At 39.5% G+C, this 21,672-nt stretch overlaps 1 long non-coding RNA gene across 4 annotated transcripts in view; it reads right to left on the bottom strand.

Annotated features, from left to right (window-relative positions):
- Positions 1 to 680: 680 nt before the first annotated feature.
- LOC112660111 (uncharacterized) overlaps positions 681 to 21,672 on the bottom strand; it is a 68,428-nt gene continuing 47,436 nt past the window's right edge. The window contains exons 5-7 of one of the 4 annotated variants that reach the window (XR_004813910.2): positions 16,427 to 16,594; positions 5,889 to 6,011; positions 681 to 2,207 (exon numbers count right to left, since the gene is read on the bottom strand). This is a non-coding gene — a long non-coding RNA (uncharacterized LOC112660111). Of the gene's footprint in view, positions 2,208 to 5,888; positions 6,053 to 11,566; positions 12,070 to 16,426; positions 16,595 to 21,672 lie in introns of those variants that run through there. The other 3 variants (XR_004813909.2, XR_007404289.1, XR_007404290.1) reach the window with 3 other exon arrangements.

Genomic DNA, 21,672 nt, shown 5'->3' on the forward strand with positions numbered 1-21,672 from the left:
TGTAAGGTTAATGGGTTTAAATCACTAGAGTTCATTTTTACCTAATTTAAATTTAAATGTTCTTTTGGTTGAGCTATTTCTTGAGCACTGCTCCAAAACGCCTTCAATGATATCAAAATAAATTGATAGGCATGATGCGACCTTATGTGTGGGTAGTGCCGATTTTAGATTCTTCCCACAGTCTTCAGCAGTACTAGGAGACATTGTAAACCCATCTCATACATCCAGAGAGATTCAGTGTGTGTGTCACCCTCATAATTTGGCAAAGGAACAGCAATCACATCATTATAATCAAGGTACTCATTTGATCCAACTTTTCTTTTTCTGTGTTCCCAGCTCCATAAAAATACCCCTTCCTTTTGTTCCTATATTTTCATCTTTTTTGAGTAATCTTTTTTTTTTTAATTTTTATTTATTTATGATAGTCACACAGAGAGAGAGAGAGGCAGAGACATAGGCAGAGGGAGAAGCAGGCTCCATGCACCGGGAGCCTGACGTGGGATTCGATTCCGGGTCTCCAGGATCGCGCCCTGGGCCAAAGGCAGGTGCCAAACCACTGCTCCACCCAGGGATCCCCTTGAGTAATCTTTATATAATTTAATCCATGATCTGATAGCCAGAGTTTACCTCAGTCCAAAGTGGGTGGAGTGGCAAGGAATTTCATTAGTATGAGAAGAATATGGGGGAAGAATAGCTATCATTTATTCAAGATGCTCAAATGCTGCAGGGCTATGGTGTGGACATGATGAATATGACATGTTCTGGACTGTTTAGGAGGTTGGTTCCCAGTGGAGGAAATAGTAACATGAAATGATTAAAGCTATAATAGAACTGTGTCCAATATATTATGGAAGTTACTAAAGAGTGATAATCTCTGACCTGGACCTCATAGGGATTCACAAAGGCTTTACAAAGGAAGGTGCATAAGAATGGGGCCTCTGGGTATGAGGAGGACTTTTTTAGCAGGCCCAAAAACGTGAGGAGAGGGTCGTTCCAGACCCAAGAATCAACTTTGAGCAAAGAGGTGGGATTGTGAAAGTTCATGAAATTTCTTTCCTTTCAAACCAGCCCCTCCTTTTCCCTGCATATGCCAGTTAATGGCTCCACCATTCACCTGATTATCTGTATCTATCTTTCAAGTAATAGGGAAATTCAATTCAAACCAGCTTAAACATCAGGGGATTTCTAGACTCCATGACTGGGGCGTCCAGGACTTCATGGTCAGTTGATCCAACGGCCCGAAGGTGTCTTTGGGGATCTATCTTTGCTCTGCTCAGCACATGGTCAGCTCTAGTCTATGGCTCATTCCCCTGGGATCACAAGATGTTTGCCAGTTAAGTCAGGTATATAAGCTTCCTTGTTCTTGTCCAGTGGGGGAGAACATTCAGTTGAGAGTTCTGACACTCACCTCCATTGCATGTTTAGATCACATGCTCACTCCTGAACCAAAAACTACCCAGAGCAATGGCATGTGCTAATTAGTGTACGTCAGTAAAAGCCTGCCATTAATGTTGGGATAGGGTGAGCTTCCCCAAAGCACAAGGGCTGCACAATAGGGAAGATTTGGGGTCAATTCTAGAGTGTTTTTGGGATGGAGGAAGCTAGGTGGGAAACATAAATGTGCACTACAATCACTATCCAATCAAGAAGCTGGCAGGATTCTGTATTGCTTCCTTTCACAGCTCCCCATGTCCAGCTGGTCAATACACTGCTGATTCTACCTTCTTACCTTTCTTTTGTCTGTCCAGTTGCCTTTGTTTGAACTCTCATCATTTCCCACCCATACTCTTAAAATCCCTCCCGGCCGGTTTTTCTCTGTCTCTACCTCTCCTTGCTCCAAAGTTCCTTTGTATTTCTCTGGCAGTGATCCTCCTGTCCAAAGCTCTGATCCGGTTACTCCCAGCTTTCAACCCAAATCACCCCCCACTGGTTACAGAATAAATTCTAAACTCCTCAGTAAATCTTAGATGTTTTCCAAGACCTGTATTAGTTTGACAGGGCCACCATAACAACATACTGCAGACTGGGTGTCTTAACCAAGAGATAATTTTCTCATAGTTCTGAAGGTTGAAAGTGCAAGAACAAGGTGTCAGCAGGGTTGGTTTCTCCCAAGGTTCTTCTCCTTGGCTTGCAGATGGCCACCTTCTTGCTGTGTCCTCAAATGGCCTTTCCTCTCCGCATGCACATCCTTGCTGTCTCCTCTTCCTCTGTAATTAATTAATTAATTAGAGAGAGATTGAGAGTATAGGGGGAAGAACAGGGAGAGAGAAAAGAAGCCTCCATGCTAAGCACAGAGCCTGATGCAGAGCTCAATCTCACAACTCAGATCACGACCTGAGCTGAAGTCAAGAGTCAGATGCTTAACCCACTGAACCACCCAGGTGCCCCTATCTTCCTTTTCTTTTAAAGATTTTATTTATTTATTCCTGAGAGAGAGAGAGAGAGAGAGAGAGGCAGAGACACAGGCAGAGGGAGCCTGATGTGGAACTCGATCCCGGGACTCCAGGATCAGGCCCTGGGCTGAAGGCGGCACTAAACCGCTGGGCCACCAAGGCTGCCCCTCTCTTCCTTTTCTTATAAGGATACTAGTACTATGACCACTCCTATGACCTCATTTAATCTTAAAGGCCAGGGCTTGCTGGCCTTTACATAGCACAGAGTAAAATTGGGAGGGTGTCAGATTAGCATGGATCCTCACAAGGATGACGTGGATTTGTGAAGCATTCCGTATTTTTCATAGTATCGCCCTACAGATGACATGCTGATCACAAAGAGGAAAGTGAACTTTTACAGTGGAGAGATCTGCTAGTCACCACCATATGGAAGTGATCAAATCTAATGCACTAACCGTGGAACAGTTTCTGTGCCTGTAGAGAGGCAATATGTGTGTTGACTCATCTAGGCTTCCAACCTGAATCCAATCAAGCCTCTAGACTTTGCAGGAAATATGGCAGTTGGGTTGGTGGGGTGGGGTGGGGGGGGTGGGTGCTATGAGAAAAAGTTAAAAAGACACCAAGAGAAAACAAGTAGATACAAAAAAAAGAATGTGGACCATTTTACAAGGGCATCAACTAATAAAACATGGTTTGGGGGGTGGGGGGATCTGGTACCTAAATGTAAGATGTATGTTTCTGACCTCAGAAAGACAAGATAGTTCTTCATAATCTGCTCAGGTACACAAACAGTTCTCTGAGAATCTTAAAGGCATGCTCTATAGCTCCTCTCAGAGAGCAGTACTTTTGATTCAGGTATACCTCATTTTATTGTGCTTTGCAGAGATTGCTTTTTTTTTTTTCCCCCAAATTGAAGTTTATGGCAACTCTGCATTGAGCAAGTCTATTGGTGCCATTTTGTTCACTTCATGTCTCTGTGCCACATATTGGTAATTATCACAATATTTCAAAATTTTTCCTTGTTATCATATTTGTTACAGTGATCTCTGATCAGTGATTGTGACTTGTTGAAAGCTCAGATGATGGTTAGCATTTTTTTAGCAATAAAATATTTTAAAATTAAGGTAGTATGTTTTTTAGACAATGCTATTACACACTTAATAGACTACAGCATAGTGTTAATATAAATGTTACACGCACTATGAAACCAAAAAAATTCATTTGACTCGCTCTATTGGGGTGGTCTGGAACTGAACCTCTAATGGCTCTGAGGTATGCTTGTACTCCTAAGGATGTGGTCCAACAGAAGTTCCACAAGGAATCTAGGTAAGGAAAGTAATTTCTTGAAGAGCCTGATCGTGATGTCATAATGGGATGAGATTTTAAAGAAATCCTGGAAAAGAGTGTATTTTGCGAGTGAAAGAAAAGCAAATAATTTGTGGCTGGAAGGCACAGTGATCTCATGGCAATTTTTAAGGCATAGCTCCAAATTCCTTAAATCTCGGTGGGCTTTGTGACTAGTTCCACACAGCATGATGGAAACGATGCTTTGTGACTCTGAGCCAAGATCATAAAAAGTAATTCAGTGGCACCTGGGTGGCTCAGTGGTTGAATGAAGCCTTTGACTCGGGGTGTGATCCTGGGGTCCTGGAATCGAGTTCCACATCTGGCTCCCTACAGGGAGCCTGCTTCTCCCTCTGCCTGTGTCTCTGCCTCTCTTTCTGTCTCTCATGAATAAATAAAATCTTTTTTAAAAAAGTAATGCAGCTTCTGTCCTGTTTACCTAAACACTTGTTCCTGGATGGATGAGCCATCATACCAGAAAATTGACCACTTTGAGGCCACCATGCTAGAGAGGCTCCATGGACACACTCTGGTGAGCATTCTCAGAGCTGAGTTCAGCCTTTCAGCCACCCCAACCAAGGTGCTCAGCAAAAATGACCATGAGGCCTACCTGGAACCTCCAGTCCAGTCCATCTGTCAACTGAATACCAGCAAATGGCTTCTGTCAATGTTATAGGAAACAGAAGAATTCCTTGACTGAGCCCTGCCTAAATTCAAGATTCACAAAATTGTGAGATACAAATAGTTGTCTTAAGAGACACCTGGGACTTTGATCTCAGGGTTTTGAGTTCAAGCCCCATGTTGGATGTAGAGATTACTTAGAAATAAAATATTTTTAAAATTAAATTAAAAAATTAAAAAATAGTTGTTTTAAGCTACTAAAGTTATAGAAGATTTTGGGGAATATAAAAAATAGTGAAAGGGAATAAAGGGGAAAGGAGAAAAAATGAGTGGGAAATATCAGAAAGGGAGACAGAACATGAGAGACTCCTAACTCTGGGAAACGAACTAGTGGTGGTGGAAGGGGAGGTGGGCAGGCGGTGGGGGTGACTGGGTGACGGGCACTGAGGGGGGCACTTGATGGGATGAGCTCTGGGTGTTATTCTATATGTTGGCAAATTGAACACTAATAAAAAATAAATTTATAAAAAATAAATAAAATAAAATTCTCTATATAGATGGCTGGAACAGAATTTGGCTCTTTGAAAAGTCAATGTGATACGGGGAGAAAGATGGGTGGATTAAAAGGACTATAGCAACCAAAGGCAATAAGTCAGCCCTGACTGGCTTCTGGTTCAAAAAACTAATTTGCAAATGCTTTGGGGACAGCTGGGGAGACTTGAACATGGGCTATTAGACAATATTTTTAGAAAATTATTGTTAATTTTGTTAGATACAATCATGGTATTGTGGTTATGTAGAAAAATGTGATTTCTAAGAGACACTTCCAGAAGTAGTTATGAATCGAGTGTCATTATGATTGCAATTTACCATACAATGCATCAGCAAAATAATCACACACACACTCATACACACACACCCAGAGCAGATATAGCAGAAGGTTAACAATTACTTGAATCTGGGTACTAGGTATATGGTTGGTTGTTCATTATACAATTCTTTTAACTCTTCTGTGTGTGAATATTTTGCAATAAAAAGCCGAGAAAAAAGTATCAAGGAAAATTAACTTATGAATCAAAGTATGTGGCAAAGTGATTAGCACATGTTAAGTATTCAATAAATGTTGGATAAAGCACTTAGGGTAGTGAAATTCATAGAGAAAGCAAGTCAAATGGTGGTGCCCAGGGGCTGAGGGCATGAGGAGGCTGAGGGGGGAAGGGAGAGGAGGGGGCATTAATGTTTAATGGGGACAGAGTTTCAGTTTGAAAAGATAAAAACATTCTGGAACTGGATGGTGGTGATGGATGTACAACAACATGAATGTACTTAATTTCACTGACTGTATTCTGAAAAATGGTAAATTTTATGTTATGTCTCATTTACCACAATTTGAATAAAAAATTTTAATGTTGGATGGCTGGCATGGTAAGCAGAATACTGGCCCCTCACAAAACACATCAAGGACCTAGTCCTTGGAAACTGGAAATATATTCCATAGCAAGGGGGAATTAAGGTTGTTGATCAACTGACCTTGAGATGGGGAGATTATGCTGGATGATTTGGGTCAACCCAGTGTAAACACGAGGATCTTTGTAAGTGATGTAGTGAAGCCACAGAGAGACTCAGGGATTTCAAGATGCTGCTCTGTTGGATCTAAAGATGGAGAAGGGGCAATGAACTAAGGAATGCAGGAGCTGGAAACACAAGAAAACAGATTCTACCTTAGAGCCTCCAGAAGTAACAAGGCCACACTTACATCTTGACTTTAACCCTATGAGACCCATTTCAGACTTGTGACCTCCAGAACTGAAACATAACAAACTTGGTGCAGTTGTAAGCTGCTAAATTTGTGGTAGTTATTAATACAAACGGCAAGGACATAATTAGATGAAATTTTAATGTATAACCACATTTGGTCTTTATTACTACGAAGTATTTTAGGCACACCAAAAGGGCATAACTATCTAAGTACCTGTATATCCAAGCTTGCACAATTCGGAAGAAGTAAGCAATTAAAATGCAAATCTGATCACTTTCTCCTTACAACCATCAATGATTCCTATAGCCTGTAGGAGAAAGCTTAAATTTTTGCTTCTAACTGGGCTCCTGCTTGAAGTTGTGGCCGAGTCCTCTGCCTGGCCCTCTAGAAATACTGAATTTCTGGTATTCTTACTCCACAAGCTTATTTGCTTATGCCTCAGTGCCTTTGCCTTTTTAATCTGAACTACCTGGAGAGAGATAGAGAGAGTATCCATGGAAGACAGTGATACCTACCATGTTACAAATAACTATTTGTACCCTGTGGCTGGACCACACATTCCTTAAAGACATAGCTTGATTCATTGGCATATACCATCTGCTCAAGTTTCTCAGTTAAAGCTCCCTCCATATACATGAGAGAAATGTGTAATGAGCCCTTCGTTGTTTCAAAAATACAGCCTGTGAGGGTGACAAAACATGAGAGACACCTAACTCTGGGAAATGAACAAGGGGTAGTGGAAGAGGAAGTGGGCAGAGAGTTGGGGTGACTGGGTGATGGGCAATGAAGGGGGCACTTGGCAGGATGAGCACTGAGTGTTATGCTATATGTTGGCAAATTGAACTCCAATAAAAAAATTTTTTTAAAAAGAAAAAAAATACAGCCTGGAGAATTGGCTTGAATAAAAAATAGTAATACTATCTGACTATATGAAAAGATCATATAGTACTCTTCTATTTTTGGTAAGTCACTTTTCAGTTGTATAAATTTGATTTCATTTTTAAAAAATATTTGATTTATTTGAGAGAGAGAAAGAGCACAAGAGAGAGTGTGAGTTGGGGGTGGGGTAGAGCGAGAGGAAGAAGCAGACTCCTTACTGAGCAGGGAGCTCAATCCCAGGATTTTGAGATCATGATCCAAGCCGAAGGCAGACGCTTGGCTGACTGAGCCACCTAGGCTCCCCTAAATTTGATATCATTTTAAAGAAGTTTAAACTCATCTTAAAAGTCAGCAACTACTCTGTGAAATAAGTTGATGGCATTTTGATAGGGATTGTATTGAATGTATAGATTGTTCTAGGTAGCATAGACATTTTAATAATATTTGTTCTTCCAACCCATGAGCATGGAATATCTTTCCATTTCTTTGTGTTTTCCTCAATTTCTTGCATAAATGTTCTATAATTTTCTGAGTAAAGATCCATAACCTTTTTGGTTTATTCCTAGGTGTCAAAATACCATCAACTTATTTCACAGAGTTGGAACAAATAATACTAAAATTTGGAACCAGGAAAGGTCCCAAATAGTCAAAGGAATGTTGGAAAAGAAAACCAAAACTGGTGGTATCATAATTCCTGACTTCAAGCTCTATTACAAAGCTGTACTCATCAAGACAGTATGGTAGTGGCACAAAAACAGAAACATAGACTAATGGGACAGAATAAAGAACCCAGAAATGGAACCTCAACTCTATGGTCAACTAATCTTTGACAAAGCAGGAAAGAATATTCAATAGAAAAAAGGCAATCTCTTCAACAAATGGTGTTGGGAAAATTGGACAGCCACATGCAGAAGAATGAAACTGAGCAATTTCCTCACACCATACACAGAAATAGACTCAAAATGAATGAAAAACCTAAATGTGAGACAGGAATTTATCAAAATCCTAGAGGAGAAAACAGGCAGCAAACTTTGTGACCTTGACTGCTTCAACTTCTTACCAGACACATCTCCAAAGGCAAGGGAAACAAAGACAAAAGTGAACTCTTGGGAACTTCATCAAGATAAAAAGCTTTGCACAGCAAAGGAAATGGTCAATGAAACCAAAAAACAGCCAACAGAATGGGAGAAGATGTTTGCAAATAACATATTAGATAAAGGGCTAGTATCCAAAATCTATAGAGAACATATCAAACTCAACATCCAAAGAACAAATAATCCAATAAAGAAATGGGCAAAAGACACAAACAGACATTTCTCCAAAGAAGACCTACAAATGGCCAACAGACACATGAAACAACGCTCATCACTTGGGATCAGGGAAATGCAAATCAAAACCACAATGAGATACCACCTCATACCAATTAGAATGGCTAAAATTAACAATCCAGAAAATGACAAATGTTGGTGAAAAGGAGAACTTTCTTACACTGTTGGTAGGAATGTAAGCTGGTGCAGCCACTCCGGAAAATAGTATGGAGTTTCCTCAAAAAGTTCAAAAAAAAAAAAAAAGTTCAAAATAAAGCTACTTTATGACCCAGCAATTGTACTACTGGGTATTTACTCCAAAGATACAAATGTGGTGATCTGAAGGGGCACCTGCACCCCAATGTTCATAGCAGTAATGTCCACAATAGCCAAACTATGGAAAGAGACCAGATGCCAACTGACAGATGAATAGATAAAGATATGGGATATATATATATATATATATATATATATATATATATATATATACTGTATTTTATATATATATATACTGGAATACTACTCAGCCATTAAAAAAAATAAATCTTGCTATTTGCAATAATGTGGTTGGAACTAGAGGATATCATGCTAAGCAAAATAAGTCAATCAGAGAAAGACAATTATCACATGATCTCACTCATATGTCGAATTTAAGAAACAAAAGAGGATCATGGGGAAGAGAGGAAAAAATAAAACAAGACAAAATCAGAGAGGGAGACAAACCATAAGAGACTCTTAATCTGGAAATAAACTGAGGGTTGCTGGAGGAGAGAGGTGTGGTGGGATTGGGTAACTGGGTGATGGGTATTAAGGAGAGCGGGTGATGGGTATTAAGGAGAGCATGTGATGGAATGAACACTGGGTGTTATATAAGACTGATAAATCACTGAACTCTACCTCTGAAACCAATAATACATTTTATGTTAATTATTTGAATTTAAATAAAATTTAAAAATATATAAAAGTAAATAAAAATTTAAAAAAATCAGCTACTACGATAACAAAATCCTTTTTTAACCTATTGGATTGGCAAAATTTTTAAAAATTTGAGAAGACACTGTGTTGAATATGACTGTAAATTGGTTCAACCTCTTTGGAAGATAATTCAGCCACTATCAAGATATAAAGTGAACATACTTTTTGATACAATAGTTCTATTTCTAGGTCTTTTTCCTCTAATTTCTTGTTCATGTGTGAAAAGATATGTGCAGGTATATTTATTGAATATTGTTCCTATTAGCAAAAGATTAGAATCAAATAAAAGCCTACTGATAGGACACTGGTAAAATAAATTAAGGCAATTTTACTATGGATACTACGAAACCATTAAAAAGAATGAGGCAGATTCATATTACTGATTGATAGGACATCTAAGTTATATTCTTTTTAAAAAATCATGATAATTTAAAAAAAGATTTTATTTATTTATTTGACAGAGGGACAGAGCCAGAGAATCCAAGCAGCAGGGGAGGGCCAGAGGGAGAAGGAGAAGCAGACTCCCTGCTGAGCAAAGAGTCTGATGCAGGGTTCCATCCCAGGACTCAGATCATGACCTGAGCCAAAGGCAGACTCTTAATGGACTGAGCCACCCAGTGGCCCAACCATCAGTAATTTTATTGATAGAGATAATGCTAATTGACAAAGAATGCAAGCCAAAGGTATACTTCTGAAATTATTAACTTTAAATTTTATTTATTCAGCACTAATTCTAGGTAAGAGATTAAGTAAAGTTAGTGATAATAGTCAAATGATGCAGGAATCAAATGCAGTGTGCATAATGCTCTTTTTTTTTTTTTTTTGCATAATGCTCCTGATAGCATGAAAGGAATTAAGAAATTCTTTGAAGAAAACCAGTGATAATGTTTATCAAACACTGGTTACTGATACTAAAGATTTGCAGAACCTCTTGATTTTGACACCAACTTTTCCCCCATCAAAAAAAAAAAAAAGTAAAAAAGAAAAAGAAGCTCCTCAACTGAAAAATCTCATGACCTGAAAGTTATGTTCTTTAGTGAAGCAACAACAATGACAACACTGGGAGAAGGCAAGAAAAAGAAATAGAAGACATACAGCTTAGAAAGGAAGAAATAGAACTACCTTGTGCAGAAAAAGTAATGACAAACACCAAATACAGGCAAGGATGCAAGGAAACTGGGTTGTCAGTGGGAATGCAAAGTGGTTAAAATGGAAGTTTTCCAATTTCTTATAAAAATTAAACATATAATTACCATATGGCCCAGCAATTATACTCTTGGGCATTTACCCAAAAGAAATGCAAACTTCTGTTGACACCAAAACTTATACATGAACATTCGTAGCGGCTTGATTCATAAGAGCCCCACACTGAAAACAACCCAGATATCTTCCAACAGGCTAATAGATAAATAAACTGTGGTGTATCCATATTGGGGGAGACTGCCCAGCAATAGAATAGGAACAAACAGGGGCACGTGCTTAAGCATCCCTCTCAATTTTGTCTCAGGTCATGATCTCAGGGTCGTAAGATTGAACCCCATATCGGGCTTCATGCTAGGCATGGACTCTGCTTGTTCCTCTCCCTCTGCTCCTCCCCCTGCTCTCTCTCACTCTCATAAATAAATAAATAAATAAATAAATAAATAAATAAATAAAATCTTAAAACAACAACAACAACAAAAGGAATGAACTGCTGAGACATGTAACAGTTTAGATGAATCTCCAGGAAATTGTGCTTAGGAAAAAAGAACCAATACCAAAAGGTTACTTACCATATGCTTCCAGTTATTTTTTTTTTAAGATTTTATATTTATTCATGAGAGACACACAGAGAGAGGCAGAGACACAGGCAGAGGGAGAAGCAGGCTCCATGCAGGGAGCCCGATACCAGACTCGATCCCAGGATCTGGGATCACACCCTGAGCCAAAGGCAGACGCTCAACCGCTGAGCCACCCAGGCGTCCCTAAAAATTTTTTTAAATTAAAATTAAGGCAAGATAGGACAAAATTTTAGAAATGCCAGGGGTTCAGGATGAGGAAGGGGCTGGGAGGCAGTCAGGTATGGTGATAAGTGGCCCCAGGAGAGATGCTTGTGGTGATGCAGATATTTTATGTCTTGATTGTGGTGGGAATACAGGAACCTGCACAGGCGATAAAATAGTTCAGAGATAAATACACATAAGGGAGTACAAGGAAAAGGGGGGAATCTGAACTATGTGGCTGGAATGTATCGATATCAACCTCTTGGTCGTGATAGTGTAGAACAGTTTTGCAAGATGTTACCATCGAGGAGAATTGGATAAAGAGTATGTTGATCTCTCTGCACTATTTCTTATAATTGCATGTACATCTACAATTATCTTTAAAAAGCTCGATTTAAAAAAAGCAAGATGCAGGACAAAATGTAGAACATGCTACCATTTTTGTAAAACGGGGGCTCTCAATTTATAGGTATGCTTATCTTTGCATAGACTATTTCTGGAAAGATATTCATCAAGATGGTAACTGGTCTCCTCTAGGAAGGAGAAATGGGGTCAGAGGGCCAGGGGAGAGGGGAGACTTACTTTTCACTGTATAATCTTTTGCACAGTTGGACATTTTAAACTTGTGCATGTCTTGAGGCACCTGGGTGGCTCAGTAGTTGTGCGTAGTTGCGTGTTTGCCTTCAGCTCAGGGCGTGATCCCCGGGTCCTGGGATCCACTACTGCATCACGCTCCCTGCAAGGAGCCTGCTTCTCCCTCTGCCTATGTTTCTGCCTCTCTCTCTCTCTCTCTCTCGCTCTCTCTGTCTCTTTTGAATAAATAAATAAAATCTTTTAAAAAAACTTTTGCGTGTCTTACTTTTACATTAAAAACTCTAAGAAAAAAAAAACTCTAAGAAATTAAAAAATAAAGCACGTTTGAATATTAAGTATATATTTTTGTAGTGAAAGCCAAAGATGAGCACTTATAAGCCACCACTTTACGTATGATAAGGATACTATGCCCCTTTTAATGGGGGAATCAGGACTTTTACTGGGAGAAGGGAAACAACTTCTGGGAAAGCTCCAGCAGCATGTACCCCTGCCAGAGGCCACTTGTATCTCCTAATTTATAAATTCTGGGTGAGAGAGTTGTCCCTGCACCCCTTATACTGACAAAAGCATTTGCCAACATTCTGCTGCTGGCTATACAGACAGTACTGTGACTCCACTTTTAAGCCCCCATGGTTCAGTCCCAGGGGAAGCTTTTATCCTCTGAAATATCATTACACATAATTTAACATTTAAAATCAATCATCAGTCCCAGGTACGTAGGTGTTCTTATGTATTAACATTCTGAGTTGGAAGGTGTGCTGGAGGTAAAGATGGCCCACGCTTCCAACAGTAACCAGGAACAGCCCTTGATGATTCTGATCCTTGTAGGGAAGTTACTTGTGGCTGTTTGATCTTTAGAAAGGGACTCAGGTGCTCATCACTCACTTTACCATGGTCAACACCATATCAGCATTACTGAGTCCTTTTGAATTCTTTTTACCACTGATCGTGTTCACCTAATATTTGTTGGTGAATCTTTTTTTTTTTTAGTAGGTAAAGATTTTTATTTAGCAAAAATAGAAAAATTAGCTGAATAGTCTGTAAAAAATACACTAAAAAATCCTGCATCCCACACTACCAATAGACAAAAGCCAGTATCTCACAGTTGAAATTTAAAATGCGAGATTTAAGGTACAACTAGTATGATTTGATTCCGTGATGAGTGGATCAAGTACTTATTTCTTTAAAATGTCTCTTTCCCTTCTGCCACCTCCAATGCCATCAACGACCTAAAATATTTCAGACCTGAAAGATGCTCAAATCTGTCAGTGTTTAACAATTGGGAAACCCATGCAAATAGAACATGACACCTCCCCAAAACCTACTGTTCCTATTCCTACCACACAACAAGTCACGTTACAGACCCTGACAAACAGAGGCAGTGTTGGTTAGACTGACAGTAATACCAAAGAACATGTTTAATGCCAGAAACTGAGCATTCAGTTTTTACACTGCACAACCAATGCAGTGTGAAAGAAATATATAGAAAAAGGATGCCTTTGGCAGCTATGTGTTTAAGAAACAATACACAAAAGCACAAAGAAAGAAACAGATCTTGGGTTTACTGAAAATGCATGATTGCAATAAAGTTTCTTATTAATGGAAAATGCTCCTAGCTTTATAAGAGTTAGGTCTTTGAAGAGCTTCGTTTGTTAATAAGGCCAGGTTTATGCAAAACTGAATCTTGTCGTGTGAATGTGTGAGAGAGAGTGATCTTCAGTGTCCCCTTTGGACATGGATTCTGTCACTGAGACCTGGACAGTCCACTGGAGGCCTCTGAGAGCTACCTCTCTTTAGTCTGCTCTGTCCTCTAGTCTTCCGAGGCTGTGTGGGAGGGGCCACCTTTCCTGGAGCACAAGGTGATGCTCTCACTTGCTCATGCTGAGGTCCTGGCTTCCAGTGTGTTTGCTGGGTTCCTGTCTACAGTGGGTTCATGTCCCAGTTTGTCCTGGCCTGAGGGGTTTCTTGGGGCACAGAACTTATAGTGGTAAAACTAAGCACTAAAGATGAAAGACTTAGGACATAAGACTGAAGGGACGCCTGGGTGGCTCAGTGGTTGAGCATCTGCCTTTGGCACAGGGTGTGATCCTGGGGTCCTGGGATCGAGTCCTGCATCGGGCTCCCTGCAGGGATCCTGCTTCTCCCTCTGCTGTGTCTCTGCCTCTCTCTCTGTGTGTCTCTCATGAATACATAAATAAAACCTTTATTAAAAAAAAAACTTAAGATTGGGAACTGTAAAACTCCTAGATGAAAACATGAGGGAAAGCTTCATGACATTGGTTTTGGCAATGATTTCATGATAGGACACCAAAAATCCAGGCAACAAAAGCAAAAAGAGACAAGTGGGACTGTATCAAACTAAAAGATTTTGCACAGCAAAGGAAACAATCAACAGAAAGAAATGGCAACCCGTGAAATGGGAGAAAATATTTGCAAACCACATGAACACAACGGGGATATCACACCACCCCTGTTAGAATGGCTGTTACCAAAAGGTAACAAGTGTTGGCAAGGATGCTGGAAAATTGGAACCTCGTACACTGTTGGCTGGAGTGCAAAATGGTGCAGCTGCTATGGAAAACAGTATAGAGTTTCCTCAAAAAATGAAAAATAGAATTACCATATGATCCAGCAATTCCACTGCTGGGTATATATCCAAAGAATTTAAATCAGGGTCTTGAGGAGATAATCTGTAATCCTATGCTCATTGCAGCATTATTCATAATAGCCAAGATGTGGAAACAACCTAAATGTCCATCAACAGATAAATATACAAAGAAAGTGAGGTATATACTTGCAAAGGAATATTATTCAGCCTTTAAAAAAGGAAGAAACTCCTACAATTTGCAACACATGGGTGGACCTGGAAAACCTTATTCTAAGTGAAATAAGTCACCACAAGACAAATACTACATGATTCCATCTACATGAGTATATAAAAGAATCAAACTTATAGAAGCAGAAAATAGAAGGGTGGTTGTCAGGGAGTAGGTGGATGGGGATATGGGAAGTTGTTATTCAGTAGGTATAAAGTTACAATTTTACAAGATGAGTAAGTTCTAGAGACAAACTGTACAACATGATGCCTATGGTTAACAGTGGGGTGTTATGCCCTTATAAAGTCAAGAGGGTGGATCTCATGTTGAATATTCTTAACACACAGGTACACATATAAACACACATACATAAAAGCAAGAGGACACAAGGAAACTTTTCGAGGTGACAGATACATTTATTTCCTTTATTGTGCTGGTGCTGATATCATAGAAGTTATTCTAACTCATTAAAATTTCTACATTAAATACATATGATTTTTTGTATATCAATTATACGTCAATAAAGCTATGAAAAAAAGGGGCACCTGGTTGGCTCAGTCAGAGGAGTGTGTGATTCTTGATCTCGGGGTCGTGAGTTTGAACCCCAAATGGTGTATAGAGACTACTTACCTAAATAAAACTTAAAGAAAAAGCCATAAAAAGAAGATACGATATATAATTTTATGAATGCTCTTTGGTCAGTGTCCTGCAGCAGTTCTGTATAATCTTTTTTTTTTTTTTAGTTCTGTATAATCTTGATGCTTTTGATATGGAAATTTGTTTAATGAAATCTTCAGTCGCTATTTTAATATTAAAATATTAGAGTTTCTTTTTTTAAAAGATTTTTATTTATTTATAGAACAGAGAGAGAGAGAGCACAAGCAGGGGCAGAAAGAGAAGCAGGCTCCCTGCTGAGGACCCTGGGATCATGACCCAAGCCGAAAGCAGACGCTTAACTGACTGAGCCACCCAGGTGCCTCCTAAAATATTAGAGTTTCTTTTAAAAAAGAATCAGTCCCATTGACAATAGCCAAAAGGTAGACGCAACCCAAGTATCCACCAACAAATAAATGGTTCAGCGAAATGTAATACGTCCATAGAATGTAACACTTCCGCCTTCAAAAGAAATGAAATTCTGACACCTGTTACAATATGGATGAACCTTGAGGACATCATTCTGAATGAAACAAGCCAGACACAAAAGAACATATATGGTATGATCCACTTTCATGTGGTACCTACAATAGTCAGATTTAGAGAGATGGAAAGTAGAATGGTGATTCCCAGGGGCTTGGGGACTGAGGAGTTGAGTTTCTATTAGGGAAGATGGAAATGTTCTGGAGATGGTTGGTAGTGATGGTTGCACAACCATGTACCATAGTATCTTACCATAGTACCAATGCCATAGTATCACTTACTATACATACTATATACAGATTGTACTTAACGCCACTATACACTCAAACTGGTTAAAATAATAAATTCTCGATGTTAATATTCTACAACAAAATGTATAAAGTGTTGTCAATTTGATTATTGACACATATAATATGTTTACAAATAAACTGTGGTGTTGATCAAAAAAAAATAATAATAAATTCTCTTATATGTTTTATCACTGTAAAACCTTTTTTAGTTAAAAAAAAGAAAACTGAGCCACTGCTAGACAAACTGGGACAGTGGGCCATCCCCGTCTTGCACCTTTGTATTCTTCCCTTCCACCCGTCTGTCATATGGCAAATGTATTTTGATTCACCTGCTCACTCGAACCATGATCCCATCGGTGGAAGATTCCCTGGCTTCAGCCTCTGTTGTTCAAAAGGGCAGGTTCTGAAGAATCAGATCCCATTTTCGCTCCAGCCCTGGATATAGGTGATTAGATGGGTTGACCCTTGGTCCAAACAGAGCATGACTCCTGATGTGGCTAGAAAAGATGATTTGTACCAGTCAGATCTGTCCCTTGACTATTTGTACTAATTGGCACAAAGTACAGATGCAATTGGCACCAGACTCTGGAATGAGAAATAGAGAAACAGAGTGAAACACAGAAGGGTCTGAGGGACTCTTCCTTGAAGCTTGCCGATTCAGCCTTCTTTGGATTGCAAGAAGACTTTATTCTCATGATAGCCTTTCACTTGAGCTACTTGGACAGGATTTCCTCCCCCAACTCCCCAAAAGTGGTGGTACTCACTGAGAAGCCTTTTGTGCACTTCTGTAGTTAGAATCACTTGATAAAATTGGATTTTATCTGAATAATTATAATAAAAATAAGCTGGGAAAATCACATAGCCTAGAGCAGTAGTTTTCAACAGGAGGTGATTTTGCTTCCCAGGGGATATTTGTTAATCTTGAGAGACATTTCTGGTTGTCAGAACAGAAGGGAGAAGGTAGGTAGGTGTTACTGGCTTCTAGTGGGTGCAGGCCAGGATCTGCTAAAGATCCTACAATGCACATGACAGTGGTCCACAACAATGCATTATCTGTCTCAAAATGTCAATAGTGATGACTTTGAAAACTCCGCTAAAGAGGATTGGAGCCTTCAAAATATATGCCCAAGAATTTATTCAGATCCTGGGGCACCTGGGTGGCTCAATCGGTTAAGCATCTGTCTTAGACTCAGGTCATGATCTCAGGGTCCTGGGGAAGAGCCCCATGTTGGGTTCCCTGCTCAGCTGGGAGCCTGCTTCTCCCTCTGCCTGCCACTCCCCCTGCTTGTGCTCATTCTCTTGCGCTCTCTCTTTCTCTGTCATATCTATTATCTATCATCTATCTATCATCTATCTATCTATCTATCTATCTATCTATCTATCTACCTATCTATCTTCTAGTCTATCTATCATCTATCTATCCTTAAAAAAAGAATTAATTCAGATCCTAATGTACTAACATTAAATCATTTAAAAGCATTTCCAACCACCAAGACAGAGGCAATGGAGGACACAAGCTGTTTTTGTTTGTTCAGAATCTATTCACTTGCAGTAATCCCTCCTCACCTCAGTCCTCACTCTCCGCTCTCGGGTCCTGTGGATTCTGTGAGGTTGACCTGAATGGTCATGGATCTCAGGCTAGCCAATCAGAAAATTGATACCTTTTTCAAAAGTGATCAGGGGGGATCCCTGGGTGGTGCAGCGGTTTAGCGCCTGCCTTTGGCCCAGGGCGCGATCCTGGAGACCCGGGATCGAATCCCATGTCAGGCTCCCAGTGCATGGAGCCTGCTTCTCCCTCTGCCTGTGTCTCTGCCTCTCTCTCTCTGTGTGACTATCATAAATAAATAAAAATTAAAAAAAAAAAAAAAAAACAAAAGTGATCAGGGTAAAGAGATGTGTTTGTGACCAAACCAGACCAATTCTGGCACCAAGAGCATTGTCTTCTAGTGGGGGATGCTGTGAAGGTAACTGAACTGCTGGCCACCTAGAAGGGAGCACCTGCCTAGCCTGGGAGCCCACAGAGACAAGTGAGCAGTGAGAGGGGGTGAGGCTTGGTTCTCTTGAAGGCAGTAGATCTAGTGATACCAGAGCCATGCCCTGCAGTTTTCAGTGCTATGAGCTGGTACAATACAATTTTGACTTATGCTACTTGAAGTTGGGTTTCTGTCACTTGATAGAGAGAGACAGAGAAGCTCAAATAATATCTCAGTCATTGGTTTAGCAAAGCATAGGAAAGATGTTCCTAGGATGACATGTAGAGTGTATGTGTGAGTGTATGTGTGTATACAATTGTATATAATATACATCTTGGTGCTGAGTCCTGCATACACATGGCCTCATTTGATGGGCAACAAAACCCTCTGTGTTGATACTATTACTCTTCTCATTCTACAAATCAGGAATTTGTTCATGACCTCACAGCTCATAAGAGGTTGACTTGGGATTCAGACTCCAGGTCGGTTGGGTCCCACTGCTGTGGTCTTCACCATTATTCCACACTGCCACCTAGTTACTTAGAAATATTAATTACTTGAGCCAGGAATAAAAATGTTCTATGGAATCGAATCAATACATTTCTTTTTTTTTTTTTTTGAATCAATACATTTCTGAGAGACATTTTGTCCTACATAGGCTTAGATATGAAGAAAGTTACAACTTTTGTATATCTATGGATTGGCATTCATAATCTCAAGGCATTTTCTTTCTTTTTTTTAAAGATTTTATTTATTCATGAGAGACAAAGAGAAAGAGGCAGAGACACAGGCAGAAGGAGAAGCAGACTCCCTGCGGGGAGCCCAGTGTGGAACTCAACCCCAGGACCCCAGGATTATGACCTGAACCGAAGGGAGATGCTCAACCACTGAGCCACCCAGGTGCCCCCTCAAGGCATTTTCAAATTAAATACAGGCTCCCAAAGTTTCCACAAAAGGAAATGTAACTTCCATAGTTCTGGTCTGGTCTGCCAGCTGTATACCACGATGCAAGCTTTTAAATCACTGTTTGATAATGCATAGGCGATGCTTAGTAATATATGGTGTCACGTGGCTTTGTGTCTGCATTTCTGAGTCATGGCCAGGTACCCATTACAGTCAAGTGACATAAGCTCTAATGGGGTCTGACTCACTTCTGTAAGCTCATTAAGTTGACAATTTGATTTTATAAAATTGAGGAGGACTGTCCAAACTCTGATTTTTTCATATTTATATATAATCATAATAGGAGTTTAAAATTATCCCTATAACCTCAGGTGACTCGGTTTAGTCATTGCTTAATTGCTCTCCTTTCATCTGGAGTGAAACCTTTCAAAAGTGTAGTATACCCTGCTGTGCCCATCATTTTCTCCCCAGCTACATTTTTTTTAGCTTTACAAATATTTTAAATTTTTTTTCTTTTTTTAAAATTTTTATTTATTTATGATAGTCAGAGAGAGAGAGAGAGAGAGAGAGAGGCAGAGACATAGGCAGAGGGAGAAGCAGGCTCCATGCACCGAGAGCCTGATGTGGGATTCGATCCCGGGTCTCCAGGATCGCACCCTGGGCCAAAGGCAGGCGCCAAACCGCTGTGCCACCCAGGGATCCCTAAATTTTTTTTCTTAAATTCAATTTAGTTAACATAGAGTGCATTATTAGTTTGAGGGGTAGAGTTTAGTGATTCATCAGTTGCATCTAACACCGAGTGCTCATCACAGCAAGTACCTTCCTTAATGCCCATCACCCAGTTACCGCATCCCCCTCACCCACTTTCCCTCCAGCAGCTCTGTTTGTTTCCCAGAGTTTAGAGTCTCTTGTGGTTTGGCTTCTTCTCTGTTTTTATCTTATTTTTCCTGCCCTTCTCCTATGTTCATCAGCTTTGTTTCTTAAATTCCACTGAGTCATTTCTCTACCCTTTACAGCCTGGCTCTCTGGCTTTTGTCCCCTCCATGTCACTGAACTTACCCATGATCTCCTAGATCCAATGGACCCTTTTCAGATCTTACCTGGCTTTGGCTTCTCTGCAGCATACTATTTGCCATTCCACTCTTCTTGACATATTCTCTCCTCTTGCATTTCAAGATAGCATGCTCCCTTGATACATCTCTTGCCTTTCAGCACTAATTTTTAGTCTCTCTTGCTGGCTTCATTTCTTACCCTCCTCTCTTTCCATAGTCCTTACTCCCCTTTTCCTTTCTAGTCTAATAACCGTCTTCCATAAATATATCCCCCACCCTACTGCCCCAGAAATCTTCCTATTATAACTTGAATAAATCTTGGGGTCTCTACTGCCCATCTCAGCTTGGCATGGCATTCAAAGAAACACACCCCAGTGAACAAAGGAAATTAAAAATACTTCCAATGTTCTCTTCTACATCTTAAAGAACATCATAAAGAACGTCTTATGTTTAATCCTAGACACTACCTCCCCAAATCTTCTTTCCCTATTTTGCAGACATTTAAAGAATAAGGTAAATTTATATGCACTAGCCTGGAAAGCTAAAATGATTAGTACACTCTTAAGTTAAAACAAAACAAAACAAAACAAAAAAACCCACAAGTTATGGAAAAAAATGTAGACTACAATTCCATCTATGTTTACAGAAGGTATATGTGAGTATATTATAGGGAAAGTTCAGCATGAAATACACAGAACAATTAGTAGGTGGTGACTTCAGAGCAAGGTGATGGTAGAGGGAGGGAGTAAGATAAGAGTGGAGGGTTTTTGTATGCACACACAGGTAATATGGATCATTTAAACTATTTTTTAAAAATTCTCTGAGAGACTAGAAGCTTTCCCACTAAGATCCAGAATGAGGAAAGGATGTCCCCCTCCCGTCACTTCTTTTCAGCATTATATCCTAGTTAATACAATAAGACTAGAAGAATAATTAAAAGAGAAGAAAGAAATAAAACTGTCTCCATTTGCAGATGACATGATTGTTTATGTAGAAAATCTGAAATAGTCCACAAAAAACCCTCCTGGAACTAATAAGAAAATTACAGGTTACAGGTTACAAAGCTAATATACAAAAGCCAATTACTTTCCTCAGTTACTTTCCATTCATATCAGCAATGAACAAATGGAATTCAAAACTAAAAACAGTACCATTCACATTGCCAACTCCAAAATTTAAATATTTAGGTATAAATCAAGCAAAATATTTACAGGATCAATACACGAAAAACTACAAAACTGTGATGGAAAGAATCGAAGAACTAAATCAATGGAGAGATATTCCATATTCATGGATAAAAAGACTCAATATTGTCAAGATGTCAGTTATTCCCAACTTGATCTACAGATGTAATGTAACCCCAATTAAAATCCGAGCAATTTATTTTCTGGTTATTGACAAACTGATTCTAAAGTTTTTATGGAGAGGCAAAGGACCCAGAATGGCAAACACAATATTGAAGGAGAGGAACAAAGTCAGAGGGCTGACACTACCTGATTTCAAGACCTACTATAAATCTATAGTAATAAAAACAGTGGATATTGGCAAAAGAATAGACAGATCAATGGAACAGAATAGGGAGGCCAGAAATAGACCCACATAAATATATTCAATCAATCTTTGACAAAGGAGCAAAGACAATACAAT

Source organism: Canis lupus, chromosome 2, assembly GCF_003254725.2.
Source record: "Canis lupus dingo isolate Sandy chromosome 2, ASM325472v2, whole genome shotgun sequence".
Taxonomy (NCBI): domain Eukaryota; kingdom Metazoa; phylum Chordata; class Mammalia; order Carnivora; family Canidae; genus Canis; species Canis lupus.